Raw genomic sequence first — 22,666 nt, forward strand, 5'->3', positions numbered from 1 at the left:
ATTAGCATACTTTAAAATATACTTATTTTTACTCATGTCGCTCACTCCTTTCAAGAACGTCATAAATCAAAAATCGACAATTTTCAGTTGTCCATGTTTTCGGAATGCCCAGAAAATGTACTATATCCCAGCAAAAGAGGCATATTCTTAACTTAATATTTACCCGCTACGTTGTTTTTGCATTTTGAAGAAAATGTATACTTTAAAAACGTTCTCCTAAAAAAATAGAGTTTTTTGATTTATGACGTTCTTGAAAGGAGTGAGCGATGTATGTTTTTCGAATCTTCCCTCTCAATAATCATTTTCATTAAAAGTCGTAAAAAAAACACTGGTTAAAGTTTTTTTTTTATTAATTGACTTAAACACTAAAAACTTACGTATTTGCAAAATAATTTTTGGCGACGATTTTTTACAAGATTGGATTACGTCAATTAGATTTTCTGCCAGCGATAATGTCAGATGATGCGGCTACAATAGATCGACCAACAGCCTTAAGGTTCACCGAAATACAGTAAAACCTCGATATAACGGACTAATTAGGGGGAGGAGGTGTCCGTTAAAGCCGAAAGTCGGTTATTTAAAAAAGGATTAATTTTTTTTAATATGAACACTGTATTCAGATATAAATAAACAATACAAAACGCAAACAAAATTCGATTTATTGTGTTCGGATACTCGACATTGCCGTTTGATATCGACGCGCTTGCTTTCGGTAATTCTGCTTTGAAAAAGGAATTAAGTCCTGTTGGCAGTTTTGAAGTTTTAAAACATAATATAATTTGTGATTATCATGGCCTCTTAAATTTGTTTACATGCAGCGGACACTTGAATTCGCTCGGCTACCGTTCTGGAGGTCCGGGTTCAATTCCCAGGGGGGGTCAATTAAATATAAGTGATTTTTCACTCTAAAATTTATTCAATATTACCCTGAAGCAGAGGGCTGATCACCTTTCCTTCATAAGTCAACGATCAAGATAACAAAACGTTTATATGATGCAGTGCCCTTTGCACTTTTGGAGTGCGGATAAGGGTTTAAAAATATATATATTAACAGGACGTTTTTAATTTTTTACATTGGACCGGATTTGTGTCGGTTATACCCGAGGTCCGTTATATCGAGGTTTTACTGTAATATATACGAATTTACAAAATGCTCAAAATATTGGAAAGCGATGACGACACATCCGTGTGTAAATACCGTGTTTTTCCCTATAAATGTTTTTCAAATAAAAATCGGCGAATGACGTTGGTCACGATAAAGCGAAGTGACCACTATGTGCTACGTCCAATATCGAGTTATCAGAAATCGGAATACCGGCGTCGTATGAATAATATAATACAACATAACATACACAAATATTTGACCTACATTTCTTCGCTAACGAGAACAATCACGTTTTTTAAAAATGTTACCGTAATTATTAGGGCAATTCCGCTACAGTCCGTTAATATTAAAAGTACGAGAAGACGTAAAAAATTAAAATGTTTTTCCATACTGATTAACACTTAATATCCACGGTATAATAAAATTTAAGACTTTTTTTTTCACTGTCCACATTTTAATATGATTTAATGATATAGATCGAATTGTTTATTTTATATTTTCCTTAATATTAGTTAAATATTATTATTTTTGTTTTTTTTTCTCCTATCTCTATCTCCTCTTATATACTTTATTTTTTGTTATTACAATGTATTTTTGTTAGAGCTAATAATCACTCGTAAACTTAACTGATATACTTAATACTTAAGGCCCAGTATTCGTTAAGTTGCAACTTAATTTTCTCTAAAATCCAGGTAACATTTTACGTAATTAATTTTTTATTAGAACACCGTTGCATTCAGAAAATAAGTTTTTTTTTTAAATAATTGTATGGGTTTGAAAAGAAAAACGTTATTGGAAAATAAGGAGTTATAATAATATTTTTTCTATGTACATATACTGTAAAAAATAAACATTCTTTAAAAAATCAGACGTGAACAGACATGTGACCTCTCTGGTGGAATGAATTCTGTGTTCCCCTTAATTACTGGGCCTTAATTTTACTTGCCGCCTACGTAGTGTAATAGTCAGCACGCTCGGCTACCGTACTGGAGGTCCCGGGTTCGACTCCCAGGCCCCCCCGGGTTCAAATAAATATAAGTAATTTTTTTCACTCTAAAATTTATTCAATATTACCTTGGACTGGTACTTGAAGCTGAAAGCTGATCACACTTCCTTCACGTGTCAATGATCAAGATAAAACTGCGTTTATATGATGCTGTGCCCTATGCACCATCTGGTGCGGATGAGGGTTTGAAGATGAAAGAATTTTACTTGCACACACAAGAATGACCCTGTACCAAACGTAACGTTTTCGTTTTACTCAAATAATGTTTTTTTTCGCTTTCATAAGCGAGAATATTATTATAACGAGCGAAATCGTCAGTTGACGTCACGGGGTAAATAATTCGAAATGTCGTGTTTACACAACAACAAAATCGTATAATGAGAACGTCGGCATGACGACACGTCTCGTACTTACCCCCGTGTCAATTTATGGGGATGACGTTGGGATTTCCTATCTTTATTACATCTACATTATCTAATTCACCAAATATCAAGAGCTGTTGCGTCAGTGAAGATGATAAGCGAAATCATAAGTAATTATTGAATCAAATAATACTTTAAAATCTGAGAGGAACGCTCGGAGATTTGACCCAGATAGGCCCCACCCATTGACCTACATACTATTATGTACGAAAACATATTCGAACATGTAGCGTTACATACTTGCAAGTACATCAATATTAAAGTTACGTTATTAAAATGTATGCGATTCGGCGGGGTAGAGACAATGTCAACAAAAATATATTTTACTATGAGGTCAAGGGATCTTGCATCCCTTATGTCACTGCGACCATGTTAGGTCTATTGTGCCATCTCCCGGTATCATAGCTTACTCTCAAGACCTACGTGAGTCATGTAGCTCACGACCTGTCTCGGTGGTAAGAGCTTCACCTCCTCGAAAGTCTATTAGTGGTCCTGCAAGGATGTGACTTCGTTTGCGAGCGAGTGGATTGGTGTTTCGTTATCCTCCATACAAAATCTGCAGACTGGGCAGTCTGAGAATGTGGATTGGTGTTTCGTTATCCTCCATACAAAATCTGCAGAATGGGCAGTCATGTAGTCCAATTTTGACTTGTGTTTCCTGTCTGCAGTGTCCTGTCAAGGTTCTGGTTAGGATCCTTATTTGTTTATTGTCAAGCTTTAGAGCTTCCGTGGTGAATTTCCGCGAATACCCCATGATCATGTGCTGTGAGTTCAAAAGGGTTCTATCATATTATAGTCTTAAAATGTATTGATAGAACAATTAATACGACCTTTACGTGCGTTGACAGAACACTTTTTAACACACTGGACCATAACAATCTCAAAAATATGCGAATGGAGAATAAAAGTTTTTTCGGACTTCAGACGAAAGGGTATGTTTGATAGAAGCAACAATATGACAATCAACAACAAAAATATAAGATAAAAATCATCTTAAGGCATGGGCACACTGGACCATACTTCTAAGGGTGAAAACTGACCGGAGCATTTCGTCGTAACGTAACATGTTACGATACGAGCATTCGTACCTATAGTCAGTACAGCGAGCCGAGCGCTCCATCGAAGGTTTCGGATGCTCGGTGATGCTCGCCGCGAGCGATGTTACGACGTTTTGTTACGACGAAATGCTCCGGTCAGTCTCCACCTTAAGAGCCCTATTGAAATATAGTTGAAATATGGTAATTAAATTTGCTTTAAAAGTGCTGTGAGAAATTCCCAATAGTATTCTTTTCATCAATAATAATAATTTAAGTATTATACTTCTACCAATTAACTATTGTTGCTATAGTAAAATGTTTTTGAACTCCATATTATTATTATTAACATCAATTAACCTTATATATAATACCATATGACAAATTGCATTGCAAGTGGGAAATTATACGATAAAAGCTCAAATAGCTTCGGTTGTAACATAAATATAAGATATTCACTTATAGAAGACGTTAATGTTATTTTGTTTCGTGAAAATAGAAAGCTGCAAATAATTGCTTTTAGGGACAGCACGGCTGTCCAAACTTAAAACACAGTAACGGACATTTTTTTTTAAAGACGTTTTATGCAAAGAAAAAAAAAATTCAAAAAAATGTCCCTAACTGTGTTTTAAGTTTGGACAGCCGAGCACTCCTTTGAAACTGCAGAAGGTAGAATTTCTGAAGTAGGTACAGATTACCCTCTTCAGTTACGATATTCCATCCCCTCAATATAATTATATCAATAATTATTACTACGAAGTATCGTCGTAACGTTTATGTCCGGTAATATATAAAACAGTAAAACATTCCACGCGATTTTCTAGAACACAAAAACTTGTTACTCCAACTAGGTACCTACCTGCTGACAACCATCGATCATAAGAATTATAGTGATTTCATTTTATTAATGCCTGCATTTTACTACTGAGGAATATAATGATAATATCCTTTTGAGAACTAAATAGGACCCACTTAAGAGATTAGTTTATTTATTGATTTGGCGTTTAATTTGTAGAACTCCATTTTGATTTATATATTAATTTTTAAATCAAGCACAGATTTTTTTGAGTCTACTATGTTATGTTTTATTAAAAAACACATAAAAATTAATATCGTGACAATTTTTTTGCCTAGTTATGGCATTTTCAAACGAATGTTTCAAACAAATGTTTTAAAATGCCATAACTAGGCGAAACAATTGTCACAATATGAATTTTTATGTGTTTTTTTAATAAAATACAACGTAGTAGACTCAAAAATCTGTGTTTGATTTAAAAATTAACTATTTATATATATTTTTAAATGTAGATACGCTTTATGACTTGTCATAAGCTGATCAAGTGATCACATTACACAAGAGCAATTATTATTCTACATTTATGCGCGTATTCTTCTTCATCTATATTGAGTTAAATGCATAGATGGATAAGAATAATTTTACGTGCGTAAAGTGATCACTTAACAAACCTATGGCAGGTTATAAGCCCTGCAAATACCCAGACTTTTATATCCTTTTTTATCTATGTTGAGATGTCAAAAATGTAAGAATAAGTATCGCTCACTCCTTTCAAGAACGTCATAAATCAAAAATTGTCAATTTTCAGTTGTGCATGTTTTCGGAATGCCCATAAAATGTACTATATCCCAGCAAAAGAGGCATATTTTTAACTCAATATTTACCCGCTACAGGGCAGAAAGTGTTGTTTTTGCATTTTGAAGGAAAGGTATTGTTTAATTATTTTTTTCAAATATACTAAATATTTTTCAAATGGAAACCTGTTGCACAGTAAAAAGTTCAATAAGTGGCTTGATATTTATTTTTAATACATTGTACTATATTCTTAAACTTTAAAAACGTTCTCCTGAAAAATCAAGTTTTTTTTATTTATGACGTTCTTGAAAGGAGTGAGCGTTATGTTGTTTCTCATTTTCCCGAATCAAATGCGAGTTTTTCTCCCGCCAACGAGGGCAAATTTTCATCAGTCGACAAGATTTTCGACGAGTCCCAATAATTGCCACTTATCATTCCTCTGCACCGTTATAAATTTAGTTTTTTTTTATTTCGATACCAGCAAAAAACCGGTTTACCTCGCTATTGTCAATGGAGTAGGCATTTCACAATAACATTCTAATAAGGTTGTATGTTGACACAATGAAATTAGGCGGTGATCCAGTTGTCTGCGTCATTTTATAGTAAAATATATATGAAATTGAAATATTTGTATAAATAATAAAAACACAAATATTTCTCTTTTTAGAATTGCAACATTGGATTCCAGGTTCGATTCCCTACTCGGGTAAATAAATCAATAACAAATAAAGATTGTTTGCACGGATAGCTGATATCTGTACTGAGCGTAAGACTCTTGTTCAAACTACGATGATGCTGGATAAAACTTATTTTATGAATGATTATTTATATTCACTATTAAATCCAATCCACCTCCGTAGTGTAATGGTCAGCACTCTCGGCTACCGTTCTAGAGGTCCCGGGTTCGATTCCCAGGGGGGGTCAAATAAATATATCTGATTTTTTCACTCTAATATTTATTCAATATTACCCTGGACTGGTACCTGAAGCGGAGGGCTGATCACCTTTCCTTTATGTGTTAACGAAGAAGATAACACTGCGTTCATATGTTGTAGTGCCCTATGCACCATTGGGGAGCGGATAAAAGTTTGATTTGATTAAATCCAAACATTATGTTTGGGTTTATTCGAGAAAATATGAATAATTTTGTATTAGAATATACATTCTTTAAAAAAAATCGGGCGTGAAGAGACGTGTGACCTCTCCGGTGGTCGGCCGGTGATTGAATTCTGTGTTTGCGAATACCCCCTAAATACAATTAGTATTTTCATGTTCTATTAGTCCTTTAAAAAATGTAGATTGTAAACAAAAATATGACTTGACACTGGCAGAAACATCCTTTCACTGGGTGACTGCAAATTAAAAAAAGAAAAATCTAACCCTCATCCGTACCCATTGATGCATAGGGCACTAAATCGTATTTAAGCAGCGTTATCTTGTTAAATACATGAGGGAAAGGTGAAAAGCCATGCGCTTCTGGTACCAGTCCAGGGTAACATTGAATAAAAAGTAGAGTGCCAAATCGCTCATATTTATTTTGAACCCCTTGGGAATCGAACCCGAGACCTCCATAACGGAGAATGAACGCGCTGACCACTACACTACAGATGTGAACGACATATGAATGACATATTTATAAAATTAGATCCAAATTGTTTTTGTAAAAAAATGTAACCGTGCACTTATTTCAATACCATACTAACTTACTAACTAACTAACCATCACGCCGCTTCCCCGCAGGGGTAGGCAGAGATAATAGAGCGCCACACCACTCTGTCCTTGCAAACATTCTTCGCCTTTTCCACGTTCATGCATCTCCTCATACATACCCGCCGATTGTTACGACTCCTAACCTGACCACTTTCAAGTATTTGGCATACCTGATCGTACCATGTTTTTCTCGGTCTTCCTCTGCTTCTTTTCCCACTAACATTCGCCTCATAAATTTGTTTTACCGTTCTTTCGTCACTCATTCGTTCCACATGTCCAAACCATCTCAACACACCTTTCTTTATTTTATCGATAATGCTTGTCTCAGCTTTGCATTCCTTCCTTATTTCACTATTCGCACATCTATCATACATCGTTTTGTCGCACATTCTTCTGAGAGATCGCATTTCAATACCATACTACTTTTAAAAAATCGTCTATACTTTTAAGATTATGGATGTTGGTAGTGTAAAGAACAACAAAGGATGTATTTTTAATCATTTAAAAAAAGTCAGTTAAAAATCTATTTAGTACGTACCATTCACAGGTAAAATAAACATCTACGAAAGAGAGGACTTGAGAACTTTTTAGGTTACTTGCCTTGAAGACAAAAACATTTATGCTAATTACTTAGTTCTCATTGAGCAGTGTTCCCAGTAACACATACATTACTTTCCGCTTAATGAAATGCCCACGAAAACGACAATGGTTTGCTGGAAATGACGAGAAATCACGTCATTACTCATTACCTCTTGCGCTAATTTGTAGGTCACGAATAAATTAAGTCCGGGTGGACTAAGAGTCAACACGTAATCTTCGATCGACACATTTCATAGAAAAAATACCAGTTGATAATAAAATAGTATTTTACAATGATGAGTTTGTAAAGAGACTGTAAAACTAAGGCAAAAAAAGAATATGATGCCGTATTAAGGCCATACTCGCAATAATAAAACTCAGTTACCTTCTGGCAACCCATAGAGGCGATCGTCAGGTTACGCCCATTTTTTTAAGAATACATTTTGGTTTATTTTATTTTATTAGAATATATGTATTGAAAAAATATATTTTAAACTCCTTATCTGATTTTTAATCTCCTCATCTTTCAATAACTCTTTTCTTTTCAAAACCACATATTTATTTCGAAGAAAAACTTATTTTTTAATACAAAAACGGTCATTAAAAAAAATTTACGTTAAATGTTACCTGGATAAGAAAAATAAATAGCTATTCAACGAATACTAAACAAAAAAATCAAAATTAGTTAAATATTTCAGCGGTAGTATTTCTTTGGTAATCATTAAACAGGAGCGTTTGTAGTCTTAATCCAGTTTTTTGGGACTCCAACATGTTGCATTAGACGTAATTTTAAATTATAATATATCTATATATTTTCAACCTTAGGTTGAACTGGAAGGAAGATTGCAGATACTGTTTTTTTCTCTCTCTTGTAGATCGTTTTTTCCAACTATGATATGAAAAATATGAAAAAGAGGAGTTGAAACTAAATTATCGTGTTATCTCGATTTGCAGCAATAAAAACAGCGCTTTTAATGCGATATTTTACGAAGGTGTCTATGGGTATCTATTAAAAAATAAATAATGAACTCATAAATACTGAAAGTGGCCCAATACGATGACCGCGATGATCTAACTCAGATATATGAAACCTTTTTTGTGCTCACACAATTCTTTTACACGAGTCATTGTTTGTGGAAAAAATAATTTCACTTTTGTTAAATTATTTCATACGTGACGTCAAAAACGAGGCGCAATATTTACAGAACTTTAAAGTATTTTTTCAAAGGAATAATTTACAAAGCTTCTATTTTAGAGGCTTGTTTGGAGGTAGAATAATTGAGTATGCTATAAGTGAAAAATACATTACAAATACCCGGACCAATTGAAAATAAATGAGTCGAACGTCTACTCGACTATGCCACGGCGCCTGTCTAAATTTTGGAATAAACTCATAAGCATTTTCAAACAAACAAATAGTGTTTTTTAATCTGAGTTTTTCTCGGATTTTCAAGTTTTTCTCGGCCTTTCTCTGCTCCTCTTTCCATTTATATTCGCCTCATAAATTTGTTTTACCATTCTTTCCTCACTCGTTCGTTCTACATGTCCAAACCATCTCAACACACCTTTCTTAATTTTATCGATAATGCTTGTCTCAGCTTTGCATTCCTTCCTTATTTCACTATTCGAACATCTATCATACATCGTTGTGTCGCACATTCTTCTGAGAGATCGCATTTCGACTGCATTCAGTCTACTTTCATGGTTTCTGAAAAACTTGGCACGATCAGGTATGCCAAATACTTGAAAGCGGTCAGGTTAGGAATCGAAACACGGGGGGGATGTATGAGGAGATGCATGAACATGGAAGAGGCATAGAATGTTTGCAAAGACAGAATGCTGTGGCGTTCTATTCTCTCTGCCTACCCCTGGAAAGAAGCGACGTGATGGTTAGTTAGTTAGTGTTTTTTTAATTATTTATAAATGCGCTTATATTTTCTTTTTTTTTGTTATCGCTAATTTATTACATATTTTGATAATAAACGCAACTTTTGTGACGAGCGTGTCGACGGTTCGGCACCTGCGATCTAAAAGGTCACAAAACGATCTCTTTCCGAATGTGTATTAGTGGTAGGGACTATTCTATGACTACGGTTAAATTTTTAACGACTGCTGAAAGTTTTAGATTTTAATAACTTTTAAGCGTTCAAATTGTTACCTCTAAGTCAAAATGTAAAGGTTTTGTAAATATTTACAGGTAAAACTAACTAAGTAACTAACTCTCATGCCGCTTCTCCTCAGGAGTAAGCAGAGAGAACTGAACGCCGCACCAATACACCTTTGATAAAAATCTTCGTCTCTTCCACATTCATACATACCCACCGATTATTCCGCCTCCTGACCTGACCACTTTCAGGTATTTGAAATACTCGATCGTTTTCCTCGGTTTTCCTTTGTTTCTATTTCTAACTACATTCGATACGGATTTCGGAATGCCCAGAAAATGTACTATATCCCAGCAAAAGCGGCATATTTTTAACTTAATATTTACCCGCTACAGGGCAGAAAATGTTGTTTTTGCATTTTGAAGAAAAGGTATTGTTTAATTATTTTTATTAAATATACTAAATATTTTTCAAACGGAGAAAAAACCTTCACGTTTCACCTAAAAAGATCTGTTGCACATTAAAAAGTTCAATAAGTGGCTTGATATTTATTTTTAATACAATTCATTATATTTTTAAACTTTAAAAACGATCTCCTGAAAATCCAGTTTTCTGGTATATGACGTTGTTGAAAAGTTTGAGCGATATAGTCATCCGTCTCAGTATTTGCAGGGGGGGGGGGGTTAGGTTCCTTGAAAATATTGCAAAGAGCCAATTGGTAATATGGAGACTACTCACAGCCTTATGAGTCACCCTTTACAAACAATGAATGAATTGATTTTGGAAATATTTGAATAGACACTATCTCCTGAAAATCAAGTTTTTTGATATATGACGTTGTGAAAAGGAGTGAGCGATATATGGTACACTAGTCATCTACTAAGTGCGGTAAGAGCAATAGACTCGCGCTGTTCGCTCGACTGAGAATTGGGATAATTGAATGGCGGTCGCCTATTCGGCATCGTCTCCTACTGCAGTCGTATCGCGGCAGCCGGCAGGAGGCTGGCAGCAGCCGAGCGACTTTCATCTCGCCCACGCGCCTGAGAGTCGAGACATTGCACCAGATATGTACGAGTATACAAATCGACTGCATTATTCCATTCGACCGAATGGACCGGCCAGAGCAGTGGTACTGTATCAAAATGAAATAAGCGACACGTCAAATCTCTCACTCCTTTCAACAACGTCATATATCAAAAAACTTGATTTTTCAGGAGATCGTTTTTAATGTTTAAAAATATAATAAAATGTATTCAAAATAAATATCAAGCCACTTATTGAACTTTTTACTATGCAACAGATATTTTTAGGTTAAAACCTGCATATTTTTTCTCCATTTGAAAAATATGTAGTTTATTTAAAAAAATAATTAAACAATACCCTTTCTTCAAAATGCAAAAACAATACTTTCTGCCCTGTAGCGGGTAAATATTAAGTTAAAAATATGCCGCTTTTGGTGGGATATAGAACATTTTCTGGGCATTTTCCGAAAACATGCACAACTGAAAATTGACGATTTTTGATATTTGACGTTGTTGAAAGGAGTGAGCGAAATGTATCACCGAAAAATAATTATATTTTGAATATTTCAATCATTAATTTGTGGATCATTGTGATATATTATTGGGAAAAATAAAACGACTTTTTGATCCACTCAATTTTTTAAACCAACTAGTTTCGGCAATAACCGGTTACCCTCTTCAGGGTTTGATTTATAATTTAAAAATTAAAATTCACTAAACGGATAAGATTGTTATAGAAAAGTCTTATTATGATTTATTTGAAGAGCCGGACATTAAATGTCAAGATATCAATAACCGCTGATATCATATATGATCATAAGGGTCTCTAAAATCTTTCCCTATCACCTTTTCAGGTTTCACATCAATCTATAGTACCAAACACCCTTTATATTCATGGTTAATTACGTTTTATTGCAATCACTTTTATCATACACAAGTACCTGTTTTATATGTTCTAATATACCATAAAACGAAGATATAAGAAAGGAATGTAAGGCTGAACAAGGAATAATTGAAAAGATTAGGAAGAGTTCTTATGGACATGTGGAGCGAATGGATAACGAGAGAATGACTAAGAAAATATATGTGGCGAATGTGAGAGGGAAAACAGAACGAGGACGACCGAAAAAGACTTGGCACGATCAGATCAATCAGAACCTAAAATCTGGCGGTGTCAAAAGTCTGCGTAATCGGAGGACATGTATGACTAGATGAATGGATATGAAGGAGGCGAGGAGTGTATGTCAGGACAGAAAAGTGTGGCGTTCCATCCTTTCTGCCTACCTCTGCGGGGAAACGGCGTTATGGTAGTAGTAGTAGTAATATACCATAGATTCGCGAAAGAGACAGTACCACAGCCCGATGGGAGGTTTTATATGGGTACAAAGAGACCTGGGAGACAGACAAGAGGGATGGGAAGTGGGGAATATATTTTTATTTCTCCTCCCTCTGTGAGGGGTCATTCTAGCACTCTCTTCCCCCCCCCCCCTTCACCCGTCGACGAGAAATTTCGGCAGGAGGAAAAAAGGTTGGGCAACTGTGTAATTCAGCAATGCAATGGTTCGTATTATCACTAAATTAAAAGAAAATAACCGCAAACCCTATTTATAGAATATCAGTCGTCTCGAATATTATGTATTTACTACAGATATCCGATTATGTATCGAATAGTCATGATAAGCGATTTTTTTTTGTATTTCAAAAGCATTGTTACTTTGTGGTATGGTAATATAACTCTCCTTATCATTCATCGTTCACTTTGTGTGATACCACATAAAAACACTACATAACGACTGCTGGTTTCATGAAAATCAGTAGTCATGAAGTAGTGTTTTTAAGTGGTGTGTATGATGCAGTGCTCTATGCACCGTTGGGGGTGCGGATAAGAGTGTGAAGAAGAAGAAGATATTATACAAAACATTTATTTTTAAATTCTTTCAGACTCTTTTCATTCTTCATACATTCAGGCATCTCATTATACATTTTCAAACCCTTATTTATACATTATACAATTTTGCAACAGTTTATTTTTTTAAAAACGGTCTTATTTTATCTTGTATAGGAGGATTGGAAATATAAACTATCAAAGAGTCTGAATTTATCGTCTTTGTCATACCGCGGAGAGTCCATAAAGCAATTTCCCTATTATTATACCAAATCTTATTTATTTATTTTTTTACAAAAATGTTAATAATAATAATAAATAACCACTCACCGAGATTTTTATGTCTACCGGTTTCGAGACGTATCCGTCTCTTCGTCAGGACAATCACTAATACAGCATGCAAACAATACCACCCTTCACCACCATAGCACCATTTACACACTCAAAACTACACAAAATGTCTAACACATGCGATTTTTGGTCGACCCGAAGACCAACATGCACTTATGTTTTCAACACAGACATGCGTTACGAGCCGAATCTTATCATGAGCGCATGTGACAAAAATGTGATATATTATTTTAGGTGTATAGGATTAAACGAAACGATTACACACCAAGAATGCCTCGGGGGTACAAACAGAGAACTACTATTTAGAAAGTAAGCAAGTAATAGTCAGTGTAAAGGTTACTTTAAACGATTAATACCATCTACTGTTGCATGGGTACAGACCGCCTTCGATCTATTTTCTAAATCCACAGCAGTCGCCCGTGGAAATGAAATTTTACACAAAGGAAGCATTCCGCGCTTACCTCTCCCCATTTACATATTTACTCACTTTCATTGCACTTAGCTTTATGGGTTTTCCTTCCACTCTGCTACCTTTCCCTTTGCGAGCGTGCTGTATGGAGGTTGAGAAATGGCGATTTCGATTACTGCAAGACTGCACGCCGCATACTATACCTATACATTTTCGTATATAGTACAGTATCGAACAGATTAATTGAAACAAAACTTTTTTGTTGTATTTTCGTAAAAAGTTATGTAAAATCTTTTGTTTATTAGTTATATTACAAATTACTATATTTATAATATGATCTCATTTAGGCTCAATCAAAGATTTCACTCTTCTTGGCATCTATTATATAAGGTTTTGGCACGTGGATGCCATTTTTTTCGTTTCGAAACCATACCTGAATTAAGGACAAAGTGAGCTTTTCCACCGTAGTGCAATCAATTTCGAGAGCCGATTCTTACAGATTGCCGATGAATTTTCAATTAGGTTTATTTCTGTCAAACATTTTGACCAGTCCATCACAATTCATCGTTTTGTTTGGATTTGTGGCAGGGGGTTAAATCCTGCTGAAATATTCCATTACCATTTGACCTTCGTTTTTGTATCTCTGGTAGTATTTTTTCCAGTAGAATTGGGTGATACTTCTCGCTATTCATTATCTCAGTTACTGAAAGAAGCAGCCCTGGTCTATATTACGAGGAACACCCCCAAAAAAAATTTTTTAGAGGGTGTTGAAAATACGAAAAAAAAGTTTTGTTTCAATTAATCTGTTCGATACTGTATATACCGAGCCACCGTTCAGTCTTTCCTTTGCCATTTCATAACTAGTCCGCAAAAGCTTGCTTCTAAAACTTTATTGAATATTTGCACGAGTGTAACACCGCGAACAGTCAGAACAGTAATTATATAATCAGACCATATAAATACCATGCTTCAAATAATGTTCAAAACGACTAACACTAACACCAAACCGTTTTTTAACAGAGAAATTCATCATTATTATACACGAGAGACGGCTGACAAATAAGAAGAAAGAAGAATATATAATAGATGAATAAATAAAAACACGAAAACATTCGAATTCAACGAGGTGTCAAAATTTCAAAGCAATCGTTGGATTACCTTAGGAGAAAAAAATTTACAAGCGAAAAATTATATTTTTATTTATATAGATAACATAAAATTAACCTAACTAGGTTATTTTTAAAACACTAATTTATTCCCCGTAAACAGAATCGTTTATAACCTTTTTACGCGAGTGTTTATAAATATTTACGAACTACGAGTAATATTAATTTTGAATGGAAGCAAATGAAAAGAAAACTAGATTGATTTATCAAACGGAACATTCCGATCTCATTTCCAAATAACGGGTTACATTACGATGGAATTTACATTTCAGTTTAATTTGGCAAATGTGAGATTGGCCGGAATGCGATATCTGTCGATCAAACGTTGCTGGACCTTGAAAAACCCGGTCGGAGATGAAAAATCACCAATGCCGAACATAAAATGGATTGAATCTAAACATCATTTTGCCTTCCTGCACGTGAAATTTATTTAACCTTTCGGTAACCAAAATCCGATACATCGGCTTTCGATACTCTAGCGCAGTGTTCCGCAAACTTTTTCTATTCAAGGTACACCTACCAAATTAAGAAATTTCAGAGGTGCATATTTACTATAGTATCGTAACATATTTAACATACTATGTTTAACGCAAAATGCGAGCTTAAGTAGGCTCAAAATCCGATACATCTGCTTTCGATACTCTAGCGCAGTGTTCGGCAAACTTTTTCTATTCAAGGTACACCTACCAAATTAAGAAATTTCAGAGATGCATATTTACCATAGTATGGTAACATATTTAACATATTATGTTTTACGCAAAATGCGAGCCTAAGTAGGCTCAAAATCCGATACATCGGCTTTCGATACTCTAGCGCAGTGTTCCGCAAACTTTTTCTATTCAAGGTACACCTACTAAATTAAGAAATTTCAGAGATGCATATTTACCATAGTATGGTAACATATTTAACATATTATGTTTAACGCAAAATGCGAGCCTAAGTAGGCTCAAAATCCGATACATCTGCTTCCGATACTCTAGCGCAGTGTTCCGCAAACTTTTTCTATTCAAGGTACACCTGCCAAATTAAGAAATTTCAGAGATGCATATTTACCATAGTATGGTAACATATTATGTTTAATGCGAAATGCGAGCCTACTTAACTGAGCGAGGGAAATAAAAATTTGGAGCAATTGTGTTATTTTCACAAAACCCCAAAAGTCCTGGTAACCAAAGGGTTAGAACCGGCGGTTTCGTAATAAAAAAACATTCACCTACAAGAGCAAGTAATAAATACAAATTATTTGATGTTTTACTAAAAACAAACATCGCCATTCGATGTGCAGTATTGACCGCGAATGTGCGCAAAATATATGCGCCAGGGAGATATTTCTAGGTTGTTGCGAAGAAAACTGGAGGTATGAAACAAAAGAGGTTCATGTAATTAATACGCCAAAATGGAATATGCAATCACATTTAATCTTACACACATTTTCTCTCATAAATACGTGTTTATTCCCTAGATCTACACTAAATATTTTGTAATCATTTTTATGTTTCCGTGGTTAACTATAATTGGCTTGTTTAATGATTTGTTTTACATATGTTGCTGTTGTTAACCCTAATAAAAAAATAATAAAAAAATTACCACTATTTTTAAAACCAGTGATTTCAAAAAGTAAAAATAAAAATGCGGATACCCAAAGGAAAAACTAAATATCTGTGCGAAAACCAAAACTGTATCGTTTTAAAATGGTTGTGAAGCAATAAAAATATATTTTTTTAAATCCATGAAACAGCAATGCAAACGAAAAAATATGCTACCCGATAGCAGCTGTCAAGAAGCACGCTGTCCGCCATGACCAATTTTTAGTATTGTTGCGCGATTAGTGGTATTGCGTGTGTTGATGTCATGTTCTACAGATGGCGATGCCATTGCGGAAAAAATACAAAAAAAACATTTTTACCTGTCTTTACCTGCCTATTTTTACATAAATGGATTTTTTTTAAACGCGAGTATTTGAATGCAGCGTTGTGTTAAAATTTCAAAGCAATCGGTGAATCATAAAAGTGTCACACGGTTCTTTAAAAAAACTTTCTCGAGAACAAAAATGGTGTAGATGTCAAAATGTCCTTATGGTTTCCAGTCCAGAATAATTTTATTTCTTTAGTTCGCTTATATTACATTTAATACAAACTATTTTTTACACTTAATTTACATCATATATACATATTATATGTATATATATATATATATATATATATATATATATATATATATATATATATATATATATATATATAGATATATAGATAAAAACATCTATCGTTTTCTAACTAGTCGTATATATAAATAAAACTCATTAAAGTGGTATATTCAAGTGTTTAATTTTAACAAAACAAAATTCCTACATAAAGGATAAAATAAAACCATTTTTGAAGAAAAAAAAACAGAGTTTGGCTCCGGTCAGTCTCCACCCTAGGGGTTTGAAAATGTATGACGTGGTGCCTGAAGGTATGAAGAATGGAGAGTCTGAAAGGATTTAAAAATAAATGTTTTGTTTACTGTCAGAAGATGTATATATATATATGTATATATATATATGTATATATATATATATATATATATATATATATATATATAAATATATATATATTTATATATATATATATATATATATACATATATATATATATATATATATGTATATATATATACATATATATATACATATATATATATATATATATATATATATATACATATATATATATACATATATATATATACATATATATATATACATCTTCTGACAGTAAACAAAACATTTATTTTTAAATCCTTTCAGACTCTCCATTCTTCATACCTTCAGGCACCACGTCATACATTTTCAAACCCCTAGGGTGGAGACTGACCGGAGCCAAACTCTGTTTTTTTTTCTTCAAAAATGGTTTTATTTTATCCTTTATGTAGGAATTTTATTTTGTTAAAATTAAACACTTGAATATACCACTTTAATGAGTTTTATTTATATATACGACTAGTTAGAAAACGATAGATGTTTTTATCTTCTGGTACAAATTAAAACTAACGAACAAAAAATATATTTAGGTGTTTATATAGGTTAATAAATAAAGGGAATAATATTATATATAAATAATGTAATTTTATTTTGAATAAGGTAGGTTTGAAGATTTTTCATCTTATGCAGAGGTCATAGCAAAGTCAGCATTCAGCACATTGCATTGGTGTCAATCCAGGCTCTACTAGCTGCAGGGGTGGGCGACCAGTGGGTTGGGCTATTCAGAAACGTACAACCGGTAGGTGAGGCATTTCATTGCGATTCCGTATTGCGAAACGAACTGTTCCGATAGGCGTGATGCGTAATGAAGCATTTAATTACTTATTCTCCAACTGATTCATGAATACGAAAAACCAGTAATAAATTTGAGTGATTTTTTGTCCCAAATTTTATTTTTTATAAAAAAAGAGAAATATTTGTGTTCTTATTATTTACACAAATATTTCAATTTCAAACTATTTCTGTAAGCCGTGTAATTGTGGTAGAGTGGGTTCGAACCGAGAAACTCTGACTTAAAAGAGTCCGCGACACTGACCACGGGACAACAACCCGACAAATATTATACATTATATATTATACTTTTTTTTTCAAAACATATTGCATACATAAGTCAGATATATAATATTCCCGATGAGTAATTTACATTTCTCATTTAGGGACATAAGGTTATCATGACTAAAACACAAATAAGAAAGTTACAAAAAAAATAATTAAACAAAACTAACACAGGGAAAATATAAAATATAAAAAAATAAACGGGTATAGTAAATAGGCATATAAATCCAAAACCCTAAAAAAACAACAAAGTGTATAAACATTCTACTCGTAATATATATAGTTTTCAAAGCGCCACACCCCGCATCTATGTGATTAGTTACACTTATTATGTATTGCTTCTTCTTCTTCTAATGGTGCATAGGGCACTGCATCGTATTGCCGCAGTGTTATCTTGATCGTTACTTAAATGAAGGCTATTTGATCACTCCTCCTTCAGGGACCAGTCCAGAGTAATATCAAATAAATATTAAAGTGTAAAATCAGTTATATTTACTTTTACCCCCCCTGGAAATTGAGCTCGGGACCTCCAGCACGATAGCCAAACACGCTAACCATTACGCCACGGAGGCGGCGGACTTATTATTTATTTAGCTAATATTTATAACTAAAATAAATGGATGCGTTTATCAACAATGGTTACGAGTGACGTTGAATCCAATATAATCGGTGGTTTCTGGATTCTCGGGGTAAAGTTTATGAACATAATCCCAAACTTCACAGTGGAGATTTATCAAAAACGTGTCACTGTTTGGTGTGGTTCTGGGTCCGGAGGAGTCATTGAACCATATATCTTAGAAGGAGAATGGTCAAGCAGTTTCGATAAATGGAAATCGATATCGTGACATGAATCACAGTTTTATTCATGAATTGAACTATTTGGACTTGAAAGACATTTATTCGGTTGGTTAGCATCCTGTCTAATCGGCTGACGGAATAAGTGTAGCACTGGAAAAAATATGTAATTTAAGGGGACATTTGCAAACAGAATTCAATCACCGACTGACCACCGGAGAGATCAAACGTCTCTTCACGACCGATTTTTTTTTTAAACAATGAATATTGTATATTTTTTTTGTTTTTTTAGAATATGTAGTATAATAATATTTAATATAGAATATTTGGTATAGAAAAAAATATATATATTTTTTTATAATTTCCTACCTTTAGATAACTCTTTTCTTTTCAAACCCATATTTATTTGAAAGAAAAACTTATTTAAGTGCAAAAACGGCGCTTTAAGGAAAGAAAGAAGAAACAACTGCGTAAAATCTTACCTGGGTTTAAAGTAAATTATATTGCGACTTGACGAATACTGGGCCTTAACCTCAGGTATTGTTTTTTTTTCCTTCTACGAGTTTACTTTTAATCTCAAGCGTTTGCCGAGAATCCAAAAACCATTTATGTCCTTAAATTCTACATCACTTGTTTTATTACAGAAATATAAACTCATTTATTCAAATCTGTTAATAAGAGCAAAATAAGTCGGGGTGGCCAAATCGGCTGTCCAAACTCAAAACACAGTAAGGGACATTTTTTGTAGTACTTTTTTTTTGCATTTTTGGACTAAGTAGATTCTACTTAGTCCAAAAATGCAAAAAAAAACTAAAAAAAAAGTTCCTTACTGTGTTTTAAATTTGGACATCCGAAATGGCCGATATCATTTTCCGTACGTAATTCCCGTGTTGTCAATTCTTCTTCTAACCCCCTAATCCGCACCCAATGGTGCATAGGGCACTGCATCGTATCGACGCAGTTTTATCTTGATCATTACTAACATGAAGTCAATGTGATGACTCCTGCCCTTCAGGGACCAGTGTAAAATCGATATTTATTTTCACCCCCCCCTGGGAATCGAAACCGGGACCTGCAGCACGGTAGCTAAACAGGCTAACATTACACCACGGAGGTAGAGAATGATGCTTATAACATTACTAATAACTATATAATATGATTTTAGAAATCCTTTTTTTTTAAATTTAAATCTGTAGGTCTTATTGCGCCATCGTTGATTTATTTAATCTAAGTTAGTATTTCGATTTTTTAACGAGATTTTAAGAAAAACACTGTAAGGAATGTATTTCCAAAATATTATGTGCTTTTATTGAAGGTATCAGTGAAGGACTGCTACTCTATTTAACACACAAGGCCATTATTAGCACTGTTCTGTGTATTTTTTATGTTCCTTCTGTATTTTATTTTAAAACTCTTGTTGCGGTAATTATTACTGTTAGTATAAATGCACGTTGTACTGTGGTCATCCTATAATTGTGGGACAGAATTTATTGTTTTCGTCATACTCTGTCTTTATGTCTTCCTGTTATTTTCCCCAATAAAATAAGATAAAGATTTCCGCAATATAATAAGATCTATAGAGGAAATACAATACTTCACACACGGAAATATAATTACATAGTACTTACCTATTTAAAATAACACAATAATTTGGTTTCGTTATGAATATTTAAACAGTATGATCGAAAGATATATAGCACACCAATGGAATCTGCCAACGTACTAATCGTTTTTATAAAAAGATTTTAATAAATTAATAAAACGCATTTAAATATAATCAGTAAGTAATAAAAAATCTTTATTTGTTGTGTCTGATCGTCGTTTATTTTCGACAAAAAAACTTATCACAAGGTTAATGTAATGTTTTTAATTATGTCGTTAGAGATTTGTGTCTGGTAAATTATTGGCAAGATAAACTTTATAATTATGTTTCATTCATTATCTGAGCGCGTGCATTTCTGCAGATTTGTACACTATCCTGGCTGTGTGTAAAGCGTGATATTGTATTTTTATAAAAACAACGCTGGTCTACAAAATTTAGATTATATTATTTTGTCTTGATTGAGAAAATGTGAGAATCTATTGGTCATGTATTTAAAGCTGAATTTCAATGTGATTTTTTACGATCACGTTATATTTTTAAGAAAACTAGTATTTTAATGTAGACATATCAGCAAACTACTATGGTATTTTTTAAAACAAAAAAAACATTATTTCCAAAAGAACTCAATTTCTTTTGTCTAAAATAACATAATTTTACAACAAAAAAGTAGGCGACCGTCTGTACTGACCACACAAATGAAAAAGGGATGTTCAATTCAAAGAATTTTTCAGATAATCTTCATATTAATTTTTCAAAAAGCAGCAGAACGAGTGTAAATATATTTTTTTAAATTCGGCAGATTCTGTGCGACATCGTTCGCCCATTTTATAACATTTTCTTTATTGGCGCTGCATTTTTACTAAAGTGTCAGTCGAAGGTAACATCAAATTTTTTGATTGTTTAAATGAAAATGATACATACTTTTTTTTCTTTCGGGGATCGAATACGGGATCAAAATACGAAATGAAGAACTTTATGCGTAGAAATCGAATAATTTAACTACTACACCACTGAGTCGTTGGAAAATATATTTTCATAAAATTGTGTTTTCTTTGTCGATAAAGTCACTTTTGGGTCAATAACGCTCATGTTTGCATCAGTGTGAAGTGACGTTGACATTGACAAATTTATTGATCGTCCTCCAGAGCTTTAAGGATTGATTATCGATACAGTATCAATAATTGAATGTTTATACTGAGGTGTTGACTATTATTTTCTATTTAAAAAAATGAACACACACGCACAATGAACATCTATTGTATAATATACTTAGTAAACGATGAATTAAAAAATGGGAAAAATATAATACAATATTAGCCAACAATTTCATGACATTTTTTTTTTCACAATACGATATTTTGCAAATATTTCGAGAAAAAATTATGTTTTTCGTTAAAAATATACTTATTGCGATCTTATCGGATTCGAGTTAGATACGCGTACAGTTTCATCGGAATAGTATAATAAAGAACTATTGCTTGTAACGCATTGAAATAGATATTTACATGATTAAGTAAGACTCAACGGAACCTAGAGAAAATAAAAATAAAAACATTTCTTAAGTTATTTCACAATATCCAAATACACAGCTCTCGTGCATTTTGTACTAACTCGATGTAATAAAAGGCAATTGAATTAAGTGATATTAAAACATAACTGAAATATTTTAAAGTATTTTTTTGGGCCAATGTAAAATTGAATACAAATAATACATTGACTTTGATACCCTATAAAAACAAAAACATCAACGTGAAAGTAAAACGGATGATTGCGTATCGAAGTCGGAGATTTGACATTGAATAAAATGTACACGAAGACATGTGAGCTAAATACGACCGAAGTAATGTGATGACATAAAAGTTAAAAAAATATATATTACACGGAAAAAAAGTAACAAGATATCCAATACCATTCAGAAATGTATGAAAGAATTGCAATAATTTCTGACGTTGTCTAAGTATTCAGTACCGTTACCCACCTGTATAGATCACACCCAGATCCGCCTCACAGGTTTTTGACACAATCCACTTTTAAGAGCACAAAACTTATATACATCACTTATTATTAATTTTTTAACTCCATTTTTTCCAAAATTGTGGAGTCAAATATATAAATCAACAAGTTCACAGCGAGTAGCACAAATTCCCGTCAGCCAATCTCACGAATTGACAACCACCGATAAAGATAAACTCACAGATCTGTTCCACAGATAATTTGAAACGCTAGAAGGAATTTTCTGACGTAGGAGTACTTACCTACATAGAAAACTAATTTTTATGTAGGTACTTAAATTTTTCAAAGTACCT

General features: G+C 33.3%; 1 protein-coding gene across 2 annotated transcripts in view; it reads right to left on the reverse strand.

Annotated features, from left to right (window-relative positions):
- Positions 1-22,527, reverse strand: part of PKD (serine/threonine-protein kinase D3) — a 41,477-nt gene extending 18,950 nt beyond the window's left edge. Inside the window, exon 1 of one of the 2 annotated variants that reach the window (XM_088258767.1) lies at positions 22,339-22,527. The gene's annotated coding sequence lies outside the window, so the exon portion shown is untranslated. The remainder of the gene's footprint in view (positions 1-22,338) is intronic. The other variant, XM_088258768.1, reaches the window with a different exon arrangement.
- Between the last annotated feature and the right edge of the window lie 139 nt (positions 22,528-22,666).

This window comes from Brachycentrus maculatus, unplaced genomic scaffold, assembly GCF_059751285.1.
Source record: "Brachycentrus maculatus isolate JH-2025_06_01 unplaced genomic scaffold, ASM5975128v1 h1tg000104l, whole genome shotgun sequence".
Classification (NCBI taxonomy): Eukaryota; Metazoa; Arthropoda; class Insecta; order Trichoptera; family Brachycentridae; genus Brachycentrus; species Brachycentrus maculatus.